Genomic DNA, 21,025 nt, shown 5'->3' on the forward strand with positions numbered 1-21,025 from the left:
TGCTGAAGGTGTTCTGGGGATGGATGGTGGTGATGGTTGTATAACAGTGTGAATTCACTTAATGCCACTGAACTGTACACTGAAAAAGGGTTAAAATGATAAATTTTATGTGATGTAGATTTTATCACAATAAAACAAAGTTTAAAAAAATGCCAGGGAAAACCTGAGAGTGTGCAACAGACAGCTAATAAACCAGCAGTGTAGATCCAAAGTTGAAGTAACTCTGGATCTGCTTACAGACTGAGGCATGCAAGATGTTTTCCCGAACTCACCTTGCCCTCTCCTCTCCGGTTCTGACTCATAGTTATAGAGAGATGATGAAGAGTCAAAAAGGAAATTATAGAAGGAAAAGAGGTAGTGTGGTATAGTGTGTTTCAAGCTTCTGAAGCTTTTCCGTCCAAGTATCCCTCATAGCTAAAAAGTACATACTTGCTACTCCAAACTTTAATTTCTGGGGACAGAGTTTAAAGCCCTTATCAGAAATGGGAAGTTTCTTTGAAGTCCCATGTCCTACCTTAAATATTAATGGCAATTTTGCATTCTATTCTGTAATATATTTATGTTTATCTTAATACCATTTTTCATGACTTATTCAACTAATATTTGAATGCCTACACTAGACCATTTACCATTCCTAGCAGAAGTATAGTGGGGAACACAAAAGACAGGGCTTCAGTCCTCACAGGGATGGTGTAGGAATGAACAATGAGGCTAGCATTTCCCAGCATCATGCATAACCTGTGCCCCAGCAGCATGGGCCTTGTTTAGTTTCCTGTTCCCTCCCACTTTGACACACTGGCTGCGGGTCAGGACACTGGGTTCTGTGTGGTTGCGCAGGTTTGGACAAATCCACTCAGCTCTCTAGATCTCTGTTTCCTCAGCTGTAAATCATAGTTGTGGATCCCCAAGCCGAGGAGTGCCTGAGGGCCTTGACACCGCCAGGACTTCTCCAATGATTCCTTGCTTTCCCACTCTCATCGGTAGCCACACAGTGAAAGGTACCTCCTGTACAACCGATCTCTGGCACCCCAAAAAGCCTATGTCCTCCTATGGGAACTTGCTTTCTGTTTACATATTCTCTGAGAGTGAGAATGTCTGTTTTAGACTTGGCGCTTGATGATAAAAGTTCAACATAATCTACTTTAATCCCAAATTTGTTATAATTTGAGATTTGGATTCCACCCAGCTCTCATAATAATTGCTCTTTATTAAATGCTCAAAATATGCCAAACACTATTAAATGTATCATTTCATTTAATCCTCATATGGACTTTATGAGGGAGTTTAGCATAACGGTTAAAAGCAGGGCTCTGGAGTCAGACTCCTTGGGTACCCTCCTGGCTGCCTTGCTTACCAGCTGTGTGACTACAGACCAGTGACTTCACCTCTCTCTGAGCCTCTATTTTCAGATCTGTAAAATGGGATAATGATAATAATATCCAGCTGCTGTGGCAATGAAATAAGGTAACGCATGTAGAACACCAGGTAGTAAGTACTTTAAGAAAAAAGTCTGCATTTTATTACCCCCATTTTACAGATGAGATCATTGAGGCTCAGAGCTGTTAAACACCTTGCCAAAGTCACACTGATAGGGAGGGGCAGAGGTAGGACTGGAGCTGGAACTGAGCACTGCGGGGGTCAAAGTCCATGGTCGAGACAACTCCGCTCATCCAGAGGGCTTACTTACTAGGATTGCTCCTCATTAAAGCATAGTTTCTATCACGTTATATCCAGGCTTGGACCTTAAGGCCATTACCATGGAAACACTCCATGACTAAGTTCTACACTACAGTAATGCTGTGTGGTTTGCGTTAGACTTGTGGTGTCTCTCTAGCATCTTAGCTTTCTTGGAGTAAGGTGATATGAAACCAAAAAAAAAAGCTAATTTTATAATAATATTAACAGAAGCCAACCCATTTCCTCATCTGCTATGAGATCAGAGCTGTGATCTCTTTTCCTAACTCATTTCTCTTGTCCTAAGCTAAGGGTCTTACTAGGACTCACAGAGTGGTGGCGGGGAGTTTACTGGCAGTTTGCAGTGAGTAGGCACCCACAAATAATGCAAACCTGATTTTAGTCCCTTCCTGAGTCTTCTGCCTGTCTGGGGCACTCTACTATCTTCCCTCCACCTTGCTGTCTGCTCTCTTTCTTTTCCTATTACTGAATCTTCTTCCAGCTTTCATGCTGTCAAACAAAAAGGGCAAATATTAATTTTTAGTAATATCAGACCTCAAAAGGAAGAGCCTTGAAAGTGTCAATAAGGAGAGGAATCCAGTATTAAACCATAAAGTGTTATTTACTTTCTAGACAAACATATGCACACACACACAGACATACACACACAGACACACACACACACACAGACACACACACACACACACACACAGTTCTTGGCTGCCGCAGTCTTACAGAGGCTGGCACTGGATTTCTGAAGCAACATCAGTTTCACCTTCAGTGGTGGTGAGGGTGGGAAACACTCAAGAAGTTCCAATTTTTCTACAAATCCAGGTGTATTCTGTTTGACCTTTTTACTTGCTCCATATATACTTCTTAAATTATAGAACTAGGTTTTGAAGGTTAATGCAATATTTAATACATGATAAATTTTTTAACAGTACAAAAGGGTACACTATGAATAATAAAATCTTTTCTCTCTTCCCCCAATCCCACTCCTCAGAGGCAATCACTATAAACAGTTTCCGTTTTTAACGCTTCCCATGGTTGCCATTATACTCTTACACATTCCTAGGTCTCTAGTTACTGATTCATCAACTTTAGATGATTTCTTTTATCCCACTTTGGAAGATGAAAAGTTTTAGTGTCTTTTGCCATCACCTACTTTTCCTTGTTCGTGTCACGTTTTCTTGATCAACAAGTATCTGTCCAATTTGATATCTGGCAAGGTGGGGATGTGTTTAACTTTAGGATAAAATGGTGGCCCTTTGTCAAGTCTTTATTATTGCCAGGCAGGTGACCTATCAACACATAATTATGTCAACACTTCACACCCACACTAGTAAATAGGTACTACCCCCATTTTACAGATAAGAAAATTGAGGTTTGGCTAGTTACATAGCTAACTTAGAGTTAATAACTGGTGGAGCTAGACTTAACCTAGACTAACACCCAAGTCCACATTCTTAACCATTATTGCCCTAGAACAACAAATGCTTTAAGGGCAGTCTTGTTCTGCCAATGTGAATATTTTCTTCATCCTGCAAGTTGTATGTATGTGTCATGTGTGTGCATGTGCTCATTTGTGTGTATCCACCTTTATAATGTGCAGAAATAAAATGTCTGACAATTATGACAATGAGATCTTAAAGAAAAGGTAAGTGGAAATAGGATGTTATATGGTTCTTCACATATAGATACATTTATTATTTGGTTCAAGACAATAGTCTTTTAAAGAGATTAAAAATGAGAAAAATCTTTCATATATACTAAAATATTTACCATTTCTAATACTCTTCATTCCTTTGTGCAGAGCTAAGTTTTTATAGGGTATCATTTTCCTTCAGTCCGAGGAACTTTTAAAAACATTTCCTTGTGGAGCTGATCTACTGGCAACTGATTTTCTCAGTCTTTCTGAAACGTGTCTTTATTTCTTGCTTTTGTTTGGGGGGATAGTTTGTTGGATATACAATTATAGGTTGACAGTTTTTTCTTTCACTACTTTAAAGATCATGTTGCATTTTATTCTGGCTTGAATTGTCTCTGATGAAAAGTCAGTGTATTCTTATCTCTGCTTCCCTGTTTTCTCTGGCAACTTTTATCACTGATTTTCATGAATATGCATTGATGTAATTTGTAGTTTTCTCTGTATATATCCTACTCAAGAATCATTGAGCTTTTTGGATCTCTGGGTTGATATTTTTCCATCAAATATGGAAAACTGGCAGCCATTGTTTCCTCAAATATTTTCTGTTACCTTGCCCCATGATCCTTTGCCCCTAATTTTTGAGACTCTGAATGTACAAATGTTAGACTATTTGATTTCATTTCACAGATCACTGAGACTATTCATTTTTTAGTCCTGTTTTTCTCTCTGTGCTTTGGTTTGGATAGTTTCTATTTCCTGTTATCAAATTTATTTGTCTTTCTTCTTTAGCATTTAAATTGATGTCAAGCCCATCCACTGAATTTTTAATTTCAGTATTATGTTTTTCAAGTCTCAAAGTTCCATTTGGATATTTTTTGCAGTTTCCATTTCCTTTCTCATTGTGCTCATGTTTTTTTTAAGTCCTTGGACATATTTATAACAATAGCTTTAAACTCCTTATTTGCTAATTCCATCATCTCTGTCTCATGTTTTTTTTAAGTCCTTGGACATATTTATAACAATAGCTTTAAACTCCTTATTTGCTAATTCCATCATCTCTGTCATTTCTCAGTGTCTATATTGACTAACTTTTCTCCTTTTTATAGGCCACATTTTTGTACTTCTTTGCATATGCAGTGGGGTTTTTTTTATTGGATGCTCGACAGAGTCTAGATTTTGTCGTCTGCCTTCAAGTAGTGTTGAGCTTTGTTCTGGCCTACAGTTAATTTCCTTGTGGATAAGTTTGATCCTTTGAAAGCCTGACTTTAAGCTTTTCTAGAATGGGTCTAAAGTACTTTAACTCTATTGCTAGATTATTTTTATTCATAAGACCTGGACTTTTGGGATCTCTCATGAATATCCTGGGTATTAAATTCAATCTCTCTGCTTGGGTGGATCAGAACTGAAAAGTCTCCCAAAACTTTGTGAGCCTCATAGTTGTTTAGTTGAAAGCTCCCTGGAAATTGTTCTTTCCCCAGTAGTTTTTTTTCCCCTAGACTATATGAAGATTTTTGGCATTTTTTTTCTCTATGGTTTCCTTTTCTCTCATACTTTATCTGCAAATTCTAGCTGTTTTTGTCTCCCAAAAACTAAAATCTCTGTCTCCTCAGCTGAGCCAGTCTGTTATGCTTTGCTTGGGTTCCAACTCTCTGTGACAGAATCTAGGTGCCTTTAAACCTGAAGCTGGGGCAATTGTAGGACTTACCTCATTTGTTTCCCTTCTCTCAGAGTTGCAGTCTTATATATCCTGTTCTAAAATAGATGTTTTTAATATTTTGTCCATGTTTAGCTATATTTTATTTATGGCAAGGAGACTAGGATGATACCAGTTACTCCATCACAGCCTGAAGTGGAAGTCTTCTATCCTTAGAGTTTTGATGTTATGAAATGAAGATCCCTTTGGGGATCTTGTTGTACTGAAAGCTTAGAAATTGAGATGGTCTTATCAAATAGCAAGGCCACTTTGGGTTTGGATCCCATGATGATATGCAGTTACCAGCAACCTCTTGACTCTGCAGCCAATAAGCTAACCGAGTCTCCACACCTTCTGAAACCTACCACCTTCTGCCTTTTCACTCCCCTTTCTTATTGTTGCTCATTGTAGGTTCAACTACATGCTTAATACTATACTCTTAATTTATTTGTAGAGATTATTCTTTATGTTATTATCATGTAATGTTGTGTATCATAATTATTTTTGTAAAGTAATATTTAATAAAGTATAACAATCATACAGAAAAACACATGAGTCATAAATGTACAACTTAATGATCACAAATTCATTGTGCCCATGAACACCCAGGTCAAGCAATAGAACATAACCAGTTCAGCAAAAGTCCTCAGTTCCTCTTTCTCATCATTACACCCCCTCCAAAGTAAACTACTCTTCAGACTTCAAAAGCTATGTTAGTTTTGCTTGTATTTAAACTTCATATGATTGGAATTCTATAGTATGCACATATTTTTTATTGTCTTTTTCACTCAATATCATATTTGTGAAATTCATCCTTGTTATTGCATACAGTTTTAATTGACTCATTCTTGTTACTGTATGACATATTTTATGAACATATCATGTATCTTTTTTTTTTCAATTTTTTACTATTATGAGGGACACTGCCACATTTAGAAATGTAGTATCTCTTGCCCATTTGACATATTTCCATTGCAAAACCTTGGAGAGACTACTGGACCTGAGTTCCAAAAAAATGTCATCATACTCTGTATATACTGAACTTTAAAACTCAAATTCACAGTAAGTCACAAGTATTTATCAACTGTGTCCTATGTGCCAAGTACCAAGCAAGATACTAGGTCTGGTACCTTTGAAGATTTCACAGTGTAGTGAACAGGGATGGATGTATAAATAGATAATCACAGTATACTATAGTAATATGTTAGCAAAAGCCGTAACTTTTGCTTTGTTAAAGTTACTTTACATGATAGAATTTTTTTTAAACATTCACTTTTCACAAAAGGCTCAGCCTATATTTGGAGACTAATCTGGAATTCCCAGAGGTGCCTTTGCAGATAATTTAGACAGATTTAGAGAGATTAAAGAGAGTCAGTATTTTCAAAGGGTCTCAGTGTTCAGTCAGTTGAGAAGATCCTGTTATACATCAAAGAAATGCCACTGTCATTCCCACAAACATTCCTGACCTCAGCCCTTTTCATTTCTCACTTATGTCCTCTCTCAACCAGCTGACCCATTCCTTGGGCTTTAACTACTACTTGTATCTGTCCATGACCCCCACATCTTTAATTCCACTCCTGTTCTCTCTCTGAACCCATATTTAACTACCTTTCAGATGCCTCCACCTGCACATCAGTCAACAGCTCCTTAAGAGCTGACTCCAGTCTTCAGAGTCTTCTTCCTCTCTTTCCTATCCCAATGGACCCACTAACATTCCCTCATGAAGGAGCCATCTTAGACTCTTTCCCCTCCTTCATCCTCTACATCCAATCAATCAGTAAAGCTTACTAATTCTACCTTGTAACTGTGTTTTGAATCTGTTCACCCTCTTTATTTCCATGACCACTATTCTGATTTCAGCTCTTTCTATTTCTTTCTGTATTATTGCTGTTGCCCCTTTACAGATCTTCCTGACTTCAGTCTTCTTCTTCATACTGATTTATCTTCCAAGCCATGATTTAGAATGCAAATTTTATTATTTCCTAGCTTAAAAATCTTCAGTGATACTCCATTACCCATTGTAGAGCTTTGCCATAAATGTGCCCCAGATGTGTGCTGCAGTGGATTAAAATACGCCAGGAGTGGCCAAGGTTGGGCCAGGTGTGTTGCCAGGCACAAGAAGCCTCAGCCTTTTAGCCTGGTGTGCTATATGTGTTTCCATTTTCCACATTTGACATGAATGTAAAGTTTAGAAATGACTGGCTACAAGATTAGGTCCAAACTGCAAACACTTGCCAGTTTGTCTATTCCCATCTCTAGCATTCATCACCTCATACCTTTGTGATGAGGTTATTGCCATTTCCTGCCATATACCAAACTATTTCATTTCCTGTATCATTGCACAGAGGGCAAGCTCTTCCATCAACCTGGAATAAGCCTGTCTCTTTCTCTAGCTGGCAAACTTCTACACATCTTTTAAAATGTAATTCAAACTTTGTCTTCCCAGGTAGCCTTCTCTGAGTTTCCAGGACAGAACTGACCATTCCAGCCTTTGTGCTTCCACTGTAGTTCATAATCTGCTGTTACTATGCCACCATCACACCAAAGAGCAGCTTCTGGTTAACATATTGTCTTCCTTACTAGCCTGTAAGCTGCTTGAGGCTTTATATCTTTGTTTCTCCAGGGCCTGGTACAGAAAAGACTTAAGAAAAGATTAGGTGAACTAAATGTAATGCTATAGTTTATATCAGTCAGGGTGGGCTAGGTTACGGTGCTGCAACAAATAAAACACAGTAAATGTTTATTTCTCAGGCATGCTGTAATCATTCACTGTGATACATGTTCCATATCCACTCATGGTCACCTATAGAGTTATGCATGCTCTCACTATATAAATCTGTATCTGTATAGCTGTATCATCTTTCTATCTAAAATGTACATTATATAATACATATATACACACATACAAATATACATATATTCATTTTTTAAAATTATGACATAACACACATAACATAAAATTAACCATTTTAACCAAAGTTTACAATTTAGTGGCATTAAGTATATTCACAATGTTGTGAAAACATCACACCTATCCAGTTCCAGAACACCTTCATCACTCTGAATGGAAATCCTGCACCCACTAGGAAGTCATTCTCCATTCCTATTCCTGCTCTACCTGTCTGCCCACCATACCAGCCCTATAATTACTAACTGTAATTACCAATTTTCTTTATTTGCCTTTTTGGATACTTCATAGAAAGAGAATCATAATATGTGGCCTTTTGCATATTGTTTCTTTCACTTAGGATAATGTTTTCAATTTTCATCCATGTAATAGCATGCATCATCATTTTGTTCCTATTTATGGCTGAGCAATATCCCATTATGTATGTACATCACATTTCATTTATCCACTCATCAATTGACATACATTTGGTAATTGTGAGAAGGGCTGCTATGAACATTCATGAACAATTTTTAGTTAAATACATGTTTTCATTCTTTTGGGTGTATACCTAGGAGCAGAATTGCTGTATCATATGGTAACTCTTCAGTTTTTTGGAAAACCACCAAATTGTTTTCCACAGCAGCTATACACATTTTACATTTCTTCCAGCAATATATGAGGATTCCAATTTCTCCACATTTGCATCAACACTTGTTATTTTCCATTATTATCATAATAGTTATTGCCTTATGTGCTCTTAATACATTCTCATCACTCTGTTTATATTTTATTGGCCAAGTCAAGTCACATGATCATGCCTAGCTTCAGTGGGGTTGGGAGGTAGAGTCCTACCAAATGCCAGCAATAGGAGCGCAGAGCACCAGGATATTTGTGAGCAGCCCTTATGACAATAAAAGTCAATATCAAGGGAGATGAGAAATTACATCAAAATAGACCCATCATCTCTGCAAGTTCATATGCACAAACCAGGCCATTATCTCTTACCTAAATATTATTAAGTTTCCAGAAAGGAAATGAACAGAAGATTGCTGAGCATGTACAGATGGGAGCTAAAAGAAGGGGAGTGAGGAGTAAAGGCCAGAAGGAGAGAACAGAAACAAATAAAAACTTCCCAAGTAGAATACCTTATTTTGTTAATTAATTTAAATACGTTTTGGGGAAACATACAAAAGCACATCACTTTGAAAAATAATTAGATCTCTTCTTTTTAGTATTAAATATAAGCAAATACCACCCATACTCTTGTTATCAAACTTTTGTATTGATTCTCCTCTCGATGACTTCACAAGTAACTGCTGCAGTACATTTTGTTAAAAAGAAAAACCAAACCATCATTTTCTGATGAAGCTACAAAACCAATCTGAAAAATGTGGAAATAAAAATCTGCGTGGAAGGATTTCCTCCAAAGGAGCACTTCACGTCAAACAAGCTTGTCCTGTCTCCCAGCAACAACTCCTCTGGAGATCCCTTTAATGGGTAATTTCAGCTGGCAGCTGGTTCAACCTTGAAATGATCCTGTTTGTTTTCCTGCTCTCTCATGTGTAGAGGTCACTGCTGATAATAATGTGATTGCTATTCATTATATTATCTAGAGTGTAATAACATGGCAGAATTGCCTTGAAATGCTCTTCTTCATTTTGACATTTACTCTACATATACAGTTGGGCCACACTAGATGCCCATTTCAAAGCCTAGAGATATTTACATTTTAGAAATAAAAATGACCAATATGCCTGGTGGTGGTAGGTATGCGTTGCTGTACTTTATCCAGTATGTAGCAGTTAATCAGTAGGTAAACATTCATTATTCAAACTCCACAGGTTTGAACCTCAGCTCCACCACTGCTGATTGTGTGTTCTTAGACATGCTTATTAATCTTTCTGTGCTGTACTTGAGTCATCTATAAAGTGGGGTTAATAATAGTACTTACCATATAGACTTGTGAGGACTAAATGAGCTCATACATGTAAAGTGCTTAGAGGGATGTCCGGCATATCGTAGCCCAGTGTAACCGGTGGCTTTGATCTTTGGGATTGATTATGCTCCCTCGTGACAAGTCACTCTTCCCCTTCCCCTTCTCCCCGACTGGGTGAGGCACCCCTGCCGTGGCTGTGTCTCTCTGGCATGCTGTATTTCTCCATGGTCAAAACAGGGCTTAAACAGAATTATAATTGGGTGTTTAATTCCCCATACCTGCCAACAGCTAGAAGCTCTGGGTGAGTAGGACCCAATAGTCTCTTTGACCACTGTATTCTTGTCTTGGGTGATTTATTCACCTTTTGTGCCCTGAGCAAGGTAGTGTGAGGATGTGAAGTGGCCCATTCAACCAGCTAGGAACACGGAAAGGGCAGCCGTTGCCTGAGATTTACCAGGACTTTGCAGAGGCTCTGGGAAGAAAACTGCTGAGTCACAGGCATGCATTTTGAGCAGAGAATAATCTTAATGTGAGATCTTGCAGCCCTGGCTTGGGCGTGCAGCAGTAACTGCTTGCCCCACCGGAAAACAAAAGTACACAAATATTCATTACCTTATCTTTGAACCCTTTCTTGCATGTAATGGGATTCACTTGAACTTAGTTTCAGTAAGCACTGGGGGATGGGGAGATGGGTGAGGAATATGTATGTAAAGATATAAATGTGTGTCTCAGAATTCCAAGAGCAGAAATACAGCTGGGCCTCCTGCAGGATTGCCATCAGGAACTAAGTCACCCTCTCTCAGATTCCTCTCCTTTTCTCCCTGGAGCCAGATGGTTCCTTGACACTGCATCTCCCTGCCATCTGCTTCTTCTCTTTTCTTCACTTTTCTGTTCAGTAGAAGAAAAGTCTCAGCTCCTGGGGTTATATACCCCTCAGTTCCAGCTGCACCCTAAGAGTAACAAGCTGTTGCTTAGCCACCAAACTTAGTTTCCAGGGGACAATCTGATTGGTTCAAATTGAGCCAACTGTCCCTCTCCATCTGATTTATAATTACCCAGAATCATCTATTACAAACAATGTTGCCAGGAGTCGACTTTCATGGGTGAGCAATTCACCGTGTGAATGGGGTCACTGAGAGCGGGCTGATACTGCATTAGGTTTCTGCTTAAAACAATGTAGGTCAAAATGGCCTCCAGTGTTATGCAAGGTCGGGTCAAGGAAATAACATCATGGAGTATAAAGTATATCTTAGATAACCACATAGCTTTTGAGAGTTGTCCCTTTAATGGGCTTAAAAATGTACAGACAAAAAATTTTTTAGATGGGACTTTATTCAAAATGAACTACATTTTTCTCTGGAAGCAAGAGGATATGTGCTCTTACATTGAAGTAATCCCTAATCCCTGCCCATCTTTCAGATGTCCATTTTACATGTCACCAAGGTAGAGAATGTTTTCTTCCCACAAGGAGTTTATATTTGGGCGGACCTGGAGATGGGAGGGGCCCTGAAGCTGAGGGAAGGTGTTGGGTCTCTTGGTGGTAAAACATGGCTTGTGCTTCCCAGCGGGGCAGCAGGAATTGATCTTGGAGTTGTGGAACTGCTTCACAGCTTCACAGCCTCCTGATGGCACTCTCCTGGCTGTGATCTCTCCCGTCTCCATGATATGGAACAAGTGGGTGTGGTGCAGTGCACAGTGCCCATGCCATGGCAGCCCTGGGGGGCCACACCTGCAGTCATCAGATCCTGATGCTATGGTTCATCTGCAAACTATTTTACCAAAATCCAGGCAGAGAAAATGTTTTATGTGTGAATTGAGGTATGCAAAATATGATCACTTAGTTTTCTATGAACTTGATTTCTTTATGAGCCCCCACCCTGATTTGAGTGGTAGCTGTGTATTCTTGGTCAATCAGGGATTCCCCACTTCCCCAGCTTTGCATCAAAGTTTTGATATCTAGTGTTAAAGTACAGGAGGTGGGGGGCAAGGAGGGGCAAGTGGAATGCCTGGTTTCTCTTTGCTGGCATCTGTTAAGGAGTCCTCATTCTCACCTGGTTTTTAGTTGTTAATCCACACAGGGCCCAGTCAAGTCATCCCTTCCCAAGTCTGGGTCTCTTATTAGGCCTGGGGCTCTTAGCTCACTTAGAACCTTATCAGGATCTTGAGCTCCTGGTGTTCCATATCATGCCTGGCCCACAGGAACCCCCTGGGGTGGTTGCTTCCCTTCTTTATACCCAGACTGTATTCAGAAGAATAATCTACAGCCCCCATACTTATTTGGGTGTGGGGGACTCCAGTGAAGATCTCTTGGGCCCATTTGCCCAGGCCACTAGGCCATTTGTAATCTGAGGTCTTGCCTCCAGTCCCCACTGAGCTCAGAACCCTAAAACCATTTAGAATTTCTATTATTTTTCCCCTCCCAGGCTCTACTGGAGAGAGGCAGCTTAGGTCCCCTCTACATTTAGAGTTACAAAACTAATCTGGGATTTCTGTTCTTCCCCTCCTCCATGTACAGGGAAGAATCAGGGTTAATCAAGTAGAACCAATCTACTATTAGCCAAGGCCAGAGAAACTTTATCTAGTCTGGAAATGACAGGTAGAGAAGGAGGAAGTGGGATGGGAAGAGGGAGGGAACAGAAATAAACCAGAAACAAATGCAGGAATGAACAAAATGAAATTTTAAATGGATTCTTATGCCTTTGTCCATGTCAAAATTCTAGAAAGGTCAATTTTATGAATCTTTTATCCAGTTGGGAAAGCAGTGGTCACTGGGAGAAAGAATTCACTAGCTAAGTTAATCATATTCTCTCCTGCTTGATGACTTACAAAGCTGGAAGAGCAAGGAAAGGCTGGAAGCATTGTTACCAGATTTTAGCCAGGCAACTGGGAAAGCAGTGGTCAGAGAGTCAGCAAGAATCCTGAGCATTGTTAGGTACTTTTACGTGTGGTACTTCATTTAATCCTAAATGTAACCAGTGAATGGAAGGATATTAAATATATACTGTTAATTACAGCTCTTGTATAGTGGAAGAAACTGAACTGTAGGCATATATTACAAGTTCTCTAAGATTAGACAGCAGGGGTATTAGCTAAAACCCTCTCAGTGGCAACTGATGGCTGAATCCTTCACACGTGTTTTAACTACCAAGCTTAGTACCTTAAAACAACATCCACTTCATTGATTTGCGAGGTAGACAGGGCTCAGTGGGAAAGCTTCTCAGCTGAGGCTAGGGCCACACTTCCAAGATGGCTCACTCACATGGCTGGCAAGTTTATACTGGCTTTTAGCAGGAGAATCAGTTCTTGCTGCAGGCTAGTGTGATGGTTAATTTTATGCATCAACATGACTAAGCTAAACGATGTCCAGATAACTGGTAAAACATTGTTTCTGGGTGTGTCTGTGAAGGTGTTTTCGGAAGATATTGGCATTTGAATCAGTAGACTGAGTAAAGAAGATCACCTTACCAGTATGGGTGGTCATCACCCAAACAGGACAAAAAGGGTGAGGAGGGGTGGCTTTTCTCTTTCTGTCTGAGATGGAATATCCGTCTTCCTCTGCCACGGGATATTGGCACTCCTGGTCCCCATACCTTCATACTCAAAAGGGGACTTACACCATGGGCTGCTCTGGTTCTTAAACCTTTGGGTTTGAACTGGAAATATGCCACCAGTTTTCCTGGGCCTCCAGCTTACAGATGGCAGATCATGGATCTTCTCAGCCTCCAAAATCATATGAGCTAATTCCTCATAATAAACTCATTCTGCATATCTCTGTGTATCCTATTGGTTCTGTTTCTCTGAGGAACCCTGACTACTAGAGTTAGGTCCCTCAGTTCTCTTCCAGGTGGCTCTCCCACGTGGTTGGCTTGGGTTTCCTCACAGGACAATAGTCTCAGGGTAGTAGGGCTTCTTGTACAGCAGCTGGTTTCTAAGAGTGAAATGGCTGAAATCTTAAGACTTGAGCCCAGAACTTGCACAATGTCATTTTCACCATAGTTTATTGGTTAAAGTAAGGCAGAGGGCCAGTCCAGATTCAAGGAAAGAGACTACACAAGATATGATTATTCCCATTCATGGGAGGCACAGTTCATTTTGGGTTACTAAAGTAATAGGCTAATCACACTGGGCTATAGATTTTATTGGCTTCATGTTTCTGGAAGGTCTAAGAAATACAGTAAGGCATGCCAATAAGGCCTGATAGGAATATGCTTCTCTTTGCCTCTAACCATTCTAAGAGTGGTATGACACCATTTTTAGGCAGATTCCTTGCTAATGGTGGCAAGGTGGCCACTGTATTTCTGACTTTCAAGGAACCATGCAGGATCATGTATCCATCCATCTGTGCACCTATCCTGTGAATGGGAGGATGGAGTGTTGACTAGTCTGTGTCATATTCTCACCAATGGCACATACTGTTGATTAACTACCTATCCAACAGTGTTCCCCAGCAATCTTCTCCATTGACTGAGAGTCTGAAATAGCCGAATATTCCATTTCTCAGCCTCCCTTCCAGTTAGGGGTTATCCAAGTGATGAAGTCTGGACAATGAAATGAAAGGGGAGGTCATCTTTTAGACTTTCAGGGAAAATATTTGTCAAGAGTTCAGCTAAGCTACTCTCTGCTGCTTTGGCATCAGTCTTTTTTTTGCCAAACACCCTACAGGGGCTCTAACTAACACTGGCTCCCTCATGCAAGCTCATATCCTGCATAGTAGCCTACAGACTCACAAGTAAATGTAAGTTCCTGATATGGCTCCTCCACAACCTTTGTGATAAAAAGTCTCCCCTGCCTCTCTGGGCTTTCCCCTTGTGCCTTTGTCCCCTTAGATATTATCTGTGGAGAGTACCAAGACCCTGCTCTTTTTGGTTTGACTTGATTAATCCAGCATTTGCCTGGAAACCCCAAAGCACTCTACCCGTGGACCCTGATAAATGCACGTGCCCCCCCCAGTTCACCATTCAGCATCCTGGGGGTCAACTTAATCAATACTAATTTATCAAAGTCATAACAGTTTTATTCCCTGATTAAAGGAGAAACTAGTCTTCCTATATGTGTACCCATAACCCAACCAGCAATTTTATGCTTTGACACTAATGAGAATGAAGACTGGAGTGTACTAAAGAGGAGAAGGCCAAGAGAATCTCAGAGAGGCAGACCTAGAGTCTGATGTTGTTCAACTGCTCGTCCCATCCAGAAGCATCTCTGTAGTTTAAAGGCCTTATAATTGAGTTTTCCTTTGCATCATAATTAAACCCCATCCTGGGGTTGGGAGGTAGATTCAATCTTGCTGTACCATATGGACTGAGAGTGTAGGAGGAGTGGTTCCCCAAAGGAAACTAGTACTGTAGCCAGAAGAAGGGGAACAAATAAATGCTTCAGCTGGTTAAGTCCTGGATCCAGGAATGGGTCTCAGGTTAGTCTGCCCTCAGAGCTCCATGAAATCAGCATTATTATGCTCATTTTGCATGTGAAGAAAATGAGACTGAAGGAGATTGGAAGATTTTCTCATTGTCACTTAATAGTTAGTGGCATTCTGTTCCTTGGATTGGATGTTATGGCTTTTTCCATGAAGTGGCACAAAGCAATAGGGATAACTTACTGCCTTGAAAGAGAATTAAACTCCCAGGGGATTTTGACAGGATAGAACAATGGTCTAAATCTTAGCAGAATTGATAGGAAAAGACTTAGAAATATGAATTGACTGTAAAACAACATGAATCAACAGGACAACAGGACAGCAGCCAAAACAGTCAACACGAAGAGTGGATATCAGTTGTTATACTTTGGTTACTATATTGTCTATGACTACATGACCAATTATGCTGAAAATTTAGCAGCTTAAAACAAGTATTTATTATCCCACAGTTTCTGTGGATCAGGAATTTAGGATTGGTTTGTTGGGTGTTTCTGGGTCAGGGTCTTTCATGAAGTTGCAACAAAACTTTGAGCCAGGGCTGTGGTCATTTGAAGGCTTGACTGAAGCTGAAAGATCTGGCTTTCAAGAATGGTCACATGACTGTTGGCTGGAGGCCTCGGTTCCTTACCACATGGGCCTCTTCATAGGGCTTTTTGAATTTCCTCGTGATAGGAGCTGGCTTTCCCCGAACCAAGTGATTCAAGAGAGAAAGAGCAAGCAGGAAATTGCAGTGCCTTTTATGAACTCGTCTCTGGGGTGGCATTCTGTCATTTCTGCTTTATTTTCTATTTGTTAGAAGCAAGTCACACATCCAGCTCATACTCATGGGGAGAGTGTCACCCTTTGAAAGCAGTGTCAAAGAATTTACGGACATATTTGAAACACCTACCATTATCATTGACAAGACCATACATGAAGCATTTTACATCATTCTGGGCACTGAAATTTAAGAGAAACCTATAACCTTCTAATTTTTCTCTATAATACCTATTATAGTTGCAATCTTTTTGTGTGGTCATTTATATAACATCTATCCTCCTGGATTGTAAACTCCATTAGAGCAGGAATAATATATTTTTCTCATCATCTTATTTTTAATATCCAGTTTGCTTCTTGGCACAAACAAGTACATAATAACCATTTGTTTAACCCTGAAAGAATTCACTGGACAAAGGTCCAAGGGGACTTAATCTCCATGCCACATGAGAACTAGTTGGAATAAATTTTGACTTAGCCTGAGAAGGAAAGTCTTACTGGGGAACATGAGAGCTCTCCTCAAACCTGCAAAATGGAAGAGATTCATTATGGACACCTCCAGGGAGGGAGTTGCTATAAACGCATGGAAGCTCCAAAAGTGGCAGATTTTACCTGACTGTAAGAAACAATATGTCACAACCAGGAACCTTTTACAATGGACAGAGTGCTTAAGGAGGGAGTAAATTACTTGAGTGCCTGCTGGATGGTCACTTAGTCAGGAACGTTATGAAAATGGTAAATACATTAGATGGAGTGTGGGATCAGATGACTTTTATGAAACACTGAGATTCTGTGATTCTGTGACCCATATTTGTGCTATTTACCTAAACTTAACATCAAAACAAATGAAGAAAAAACTATTAGCCTGTCCCCTGATAGGCATCAGTTGCTTTATTTATTGAGCATGTGTTCTCATTTCGTTTTGAAAATGTATCTTCCCTAGCAACCTAAGTGTCCATCAGTAGATGATTGGGTAAAGAAGATACAGTACATATGCACAATGAAACATTATTCAGCCATAAGAAGAAAACAAATCCTTCCATTTGCAACAACATGGATTGAGCTAGAGGGTGTTATGCTCAGTGAAATAAGCCAGGTGGAGAATGACAGGTACCCAACGATTTCCCTTATTTGTGGAGTATAACAATGAAGCAAAACTGAAGGAACAAAACAGCAGCAGACTCACAGACTCCAAGAAAGGGACTCAGTTACCAAAGGGAAGCGGTTGAGGAGGGAGGGTGGGGAGGGAAGAAGAAGGGGATTAAGGGGTATTATTATTGGTACACATGGTGTGGGAAGGTTACAGGGAAGACAGTGTAGCACAGAGAAGATAGTGTAGCACAGAGAAGATAAGTAGTGACTCTGTGGCAACTTACTATGCTGATGGACAGTGACTGCAATGGGGTGTGGGGGGGGACTTGATAATATGGGTGAATGTAGTAACCACAATGTTTTTCATGTGAAACCCTCATAAGAGCATATATTGGTGATACCTTAATAAAAATAAATTAATTAAAAGAAAATATCTTCCCTTTGTTTTGAGGGACTGCTCCACCTGCCAACCTTATGATTTTGGTGGGCACTGATAATCAGAGTACTCTGTCTTTTTCCTTCAACTAAAATAGACATGTGACCCGAACAGATCCTTCAGAGTATTCCCTGGGAGCTTTCCAATTGGAACTAGGGAAGCAAATTCTGTCTCTTGTGTCAGAGTGGGAGGTTGTGAGCCTGGGAAATGATGGAAGATGTATTCCACCTTCATGAACGAAATGAACCCAGAGAGAAGAAACACAGAGATGCAGATGGACAGTGAGATAAACTTGGTTTTGCTGCCACATGTCTTTAAGACTTATGTCACCTGCTCTTTCTGTAATTTGGTTACATGAGCCAATAAAGTCTGCATTTTGCCCATAGAAGTTAAAATTGCATTTCTGTCAGTTGCAAACAAAATCCTAACCAGATCCCTTGCTTCTCCTGACTTTTCTATTTCTATTAATGATACTCTTAGTTATCAAACTGTGAAATCTCCAAGACTTCTTTTCCTTGCTTCTGCAAGTCCCATCAGTACTATGTCCTGTGAATTCATCCTTCACCCAGCCAGGAAGCTGAATGTCCAAAAACTGCTTTGGACTGTTACTTGCTCCAAAACCTCCAAAAATATACAGTATACCTTATTTGAGTTCTGCTCAGACTATGGAACTAGAGGGTGAGTTTTCATAGGATATCATCAAACTATTTTGCTAATTTTTTCTAATGTATAGTTTCCCTCTTCCTTGAATGACCTTCTGCCTACTGACCACAAGAATCTCATCCTTTCTTCCCAGTTGAGGTTAAGTCCCATCTTTATGAGGCTTTCATGAGCATCCACCCAAGTCAAAATAATCTCTCCTTCTGAACTTTTGGAATATTTTGTCTCCTCCACTCATTTGTCAATTTACTCATGTACACATCTTCTATTACTGTCATTTGTCTTTTGTCTTTATGTCCTATTTCTCCAACTACATTAAGACCTCCAGTTATGAGAGTGGTGCCTCATGCATACCTGCCCCCCACACAGTTGCTTTTGCAGCACTACCTTGTTCACACTAAGTTTACTCATTCATTTAGTGAATATTTATTGGGCTTCTGCTATGGGTCAGAAACAATTCTCAGCTTTGGGAATACAACTGTAAATAAAAGAGACAGAAAAATTCTATCCTTGGTTAATTTACATTCTTAGAACAGAAAATAACTTACCATGAACAATTACATTTAAAAATATAGCTCTGTATTAAGCTATACTAAGTATTTATAACATATGTAAGTAAATATAATAACTGAAGCATATAGTATGTTAAATAGTGATAAATGCTGTGTAAAAAACAGAACAGAGATTGGATTGGGTGTGGTGAGGAATGTTACAAGTGCCCAATAAATACATAATCGATTGATTTTTTCCCCTCAGATATTTATTTATTTTATTGATTTGGCAAATTTAGTTGATGAAGTTGAACCTCCCTTTCCGTAACACCTGTGGAATCTGTTCATTTTCCAATATTTCCTCTGTTTGCTTTAAAATTATTTTTAAAGCTATATTTAATAATTTCTTTGATTACATTTCTTTTATTAAAACATGTCCTTAAAGATGGTCTTAAAATCCCAAAGAGTAGGGATTGCAAACTTGAATGCTCCTGGGGCCAGGCTGTAGGGGAACAAGGAATAAGGAGCCTTATTTTGTTGCCCGGCAGGATTCCAGGCCCAGTGTTGCCTTATTTTTTAGGTGAAACCAGCAATCAGAGGTTTAAACCTGTCAACTAAACACATTTAAAAATGTATCTTGCAGGCCAAATAGGACAACTCTCATCTGAATGTGGTCTACAGGCTTCCTATTTGCAACTTTTGCCATAGAGCATATTACCTTCCCAACTTCTGCATTGATCATTCCTGCTTTTTTGGGACACATGCCTTAATCGAAAAGCTAGATTTCATCTGTTACTATGCACATACCTGGCATTAACTGTCAGTAATTCAAGTATGGACATACTGGCTATAATAACTTAACCATCTTGTGTTTTCTGTTACCACATTTCATATTCCTCAGTCCAAGTTTCCTTCTCATGGAATTAGACAGTCAGAAGGAAGCGTGCAGGAGTGGGGCTGAGGTTTGGGGCCAGAGTGGGGATGTCCTCCCTCTCAGCTCCTCTCCCTTTGGCTTCTTGCAGACGGCCTCTCAGACTCAACATGACCGTTGCCATCGGTAGGCCCCTCATTGCCTCCAAGAGTGGGTCCGCCCATAAACACAGGTCTCTGTGTAGCCCTTCTGAGCTTGTTCTTCTGAACAGCACAGCATGAGTCTACTCAGTCAAAATCATAAAAGCAGAACATAGAACAGTGGTTGGCAGGGGCTGGGGGTAGCAAGGAATGGGGAGTTAGTGTTTAATGAGTACAGGGTTTCAGTCTGGGAAGATGAAAAGTTCTGAAGATGGATGGTAGTGATCATTATACAACAGTACAAATGTACTTAATTCACAGAACTGTGTGGGTAAAAATAGTAAATTTTATGTTATGCATATTTTATCATGATAAAAACAAATGTCTTTTATGAATGAGCAGAATAAGTTCCTATCCATATGATGCTATATTACACTTCAGAAACTTTTATCTAAAACCTGCCCTATTTAAATGCTAATACTCCTAATAAATGTAGTCTCTCTTTTACATGCCATGGTGATGGTCTGCACATGATTGACAAACAATGACATACTAGACCCGGGAAATTAGGTTTGTAGTGTTGTGTTCAGGTACAAGTCAGGAAAACCGGAAAAGGAGAAGCATGGACTAGAGGAAGGAGAAAAGAAAGAAATGAAATGGCTAAGAATGGGCAATGCCTGGCAATTTAGCCCAGACAGAGGAAGAAAGAGGCTTATAGGACTTACATTGGGGCAAGTTTCTTAGAAGCCAAAGATGCAAGATAAAGGGAGAGCAAGCACAAAGAAGCTGGACTTCTTGTGAGAAAGACCAGAACAAGGACTGGAACTTAGTTTAACCCTTGGAGAGATCCATGAAAATCAGACTTTATAAACTAAACCATGTCACACTGGGCTACTGAAGGGAGCCATGTAAGTTTAATTCTTTCCGGCATGCGTTATGGAATCGAGTTCCTCATGCTGGCAAAGTCGCTGTGCGTATGCTGATGGAGCATGCCATTATGAGAAGCTGGGGTACCAGGAAGATGTATAGATAGGGGCAAGGCTATAGGTTGAAATCTCAAAAGTATAAGATCCCTTAAGAGAACATATGTTAAAGGATATTAAAGGGCACTGTGTAAATGTAAGGTGTTTGTCACGGTTCTTGTAGGAAACAGATGGCAAATTAATCATGTCAGGATTAAGAGAATTAACAAGGGACTCTCAATAGTAGAAAGTCATTACTACGCCTAGCCCTGAAGGGGCAGGGAAGGAATGGTGTTATGAATACTAGTAGGAGAGAGGCTGCCTGGTGGGCTGTGGCCTTCAGTAGAGGAGCATACTCTC

Source organism: Manis javanica, chromosome 7, assembly GCF_040802235.1.
Source record: "Manis javanica isolate MJ-LG chromosome 7, MJ_LKY, whole genome shotgun sequence".
Taxonomy (NCBI): Eukaryota; Metazoa; Chordata; class Mammalia; order Pholidota; family Manidae; genus Manis; species Manis javanica.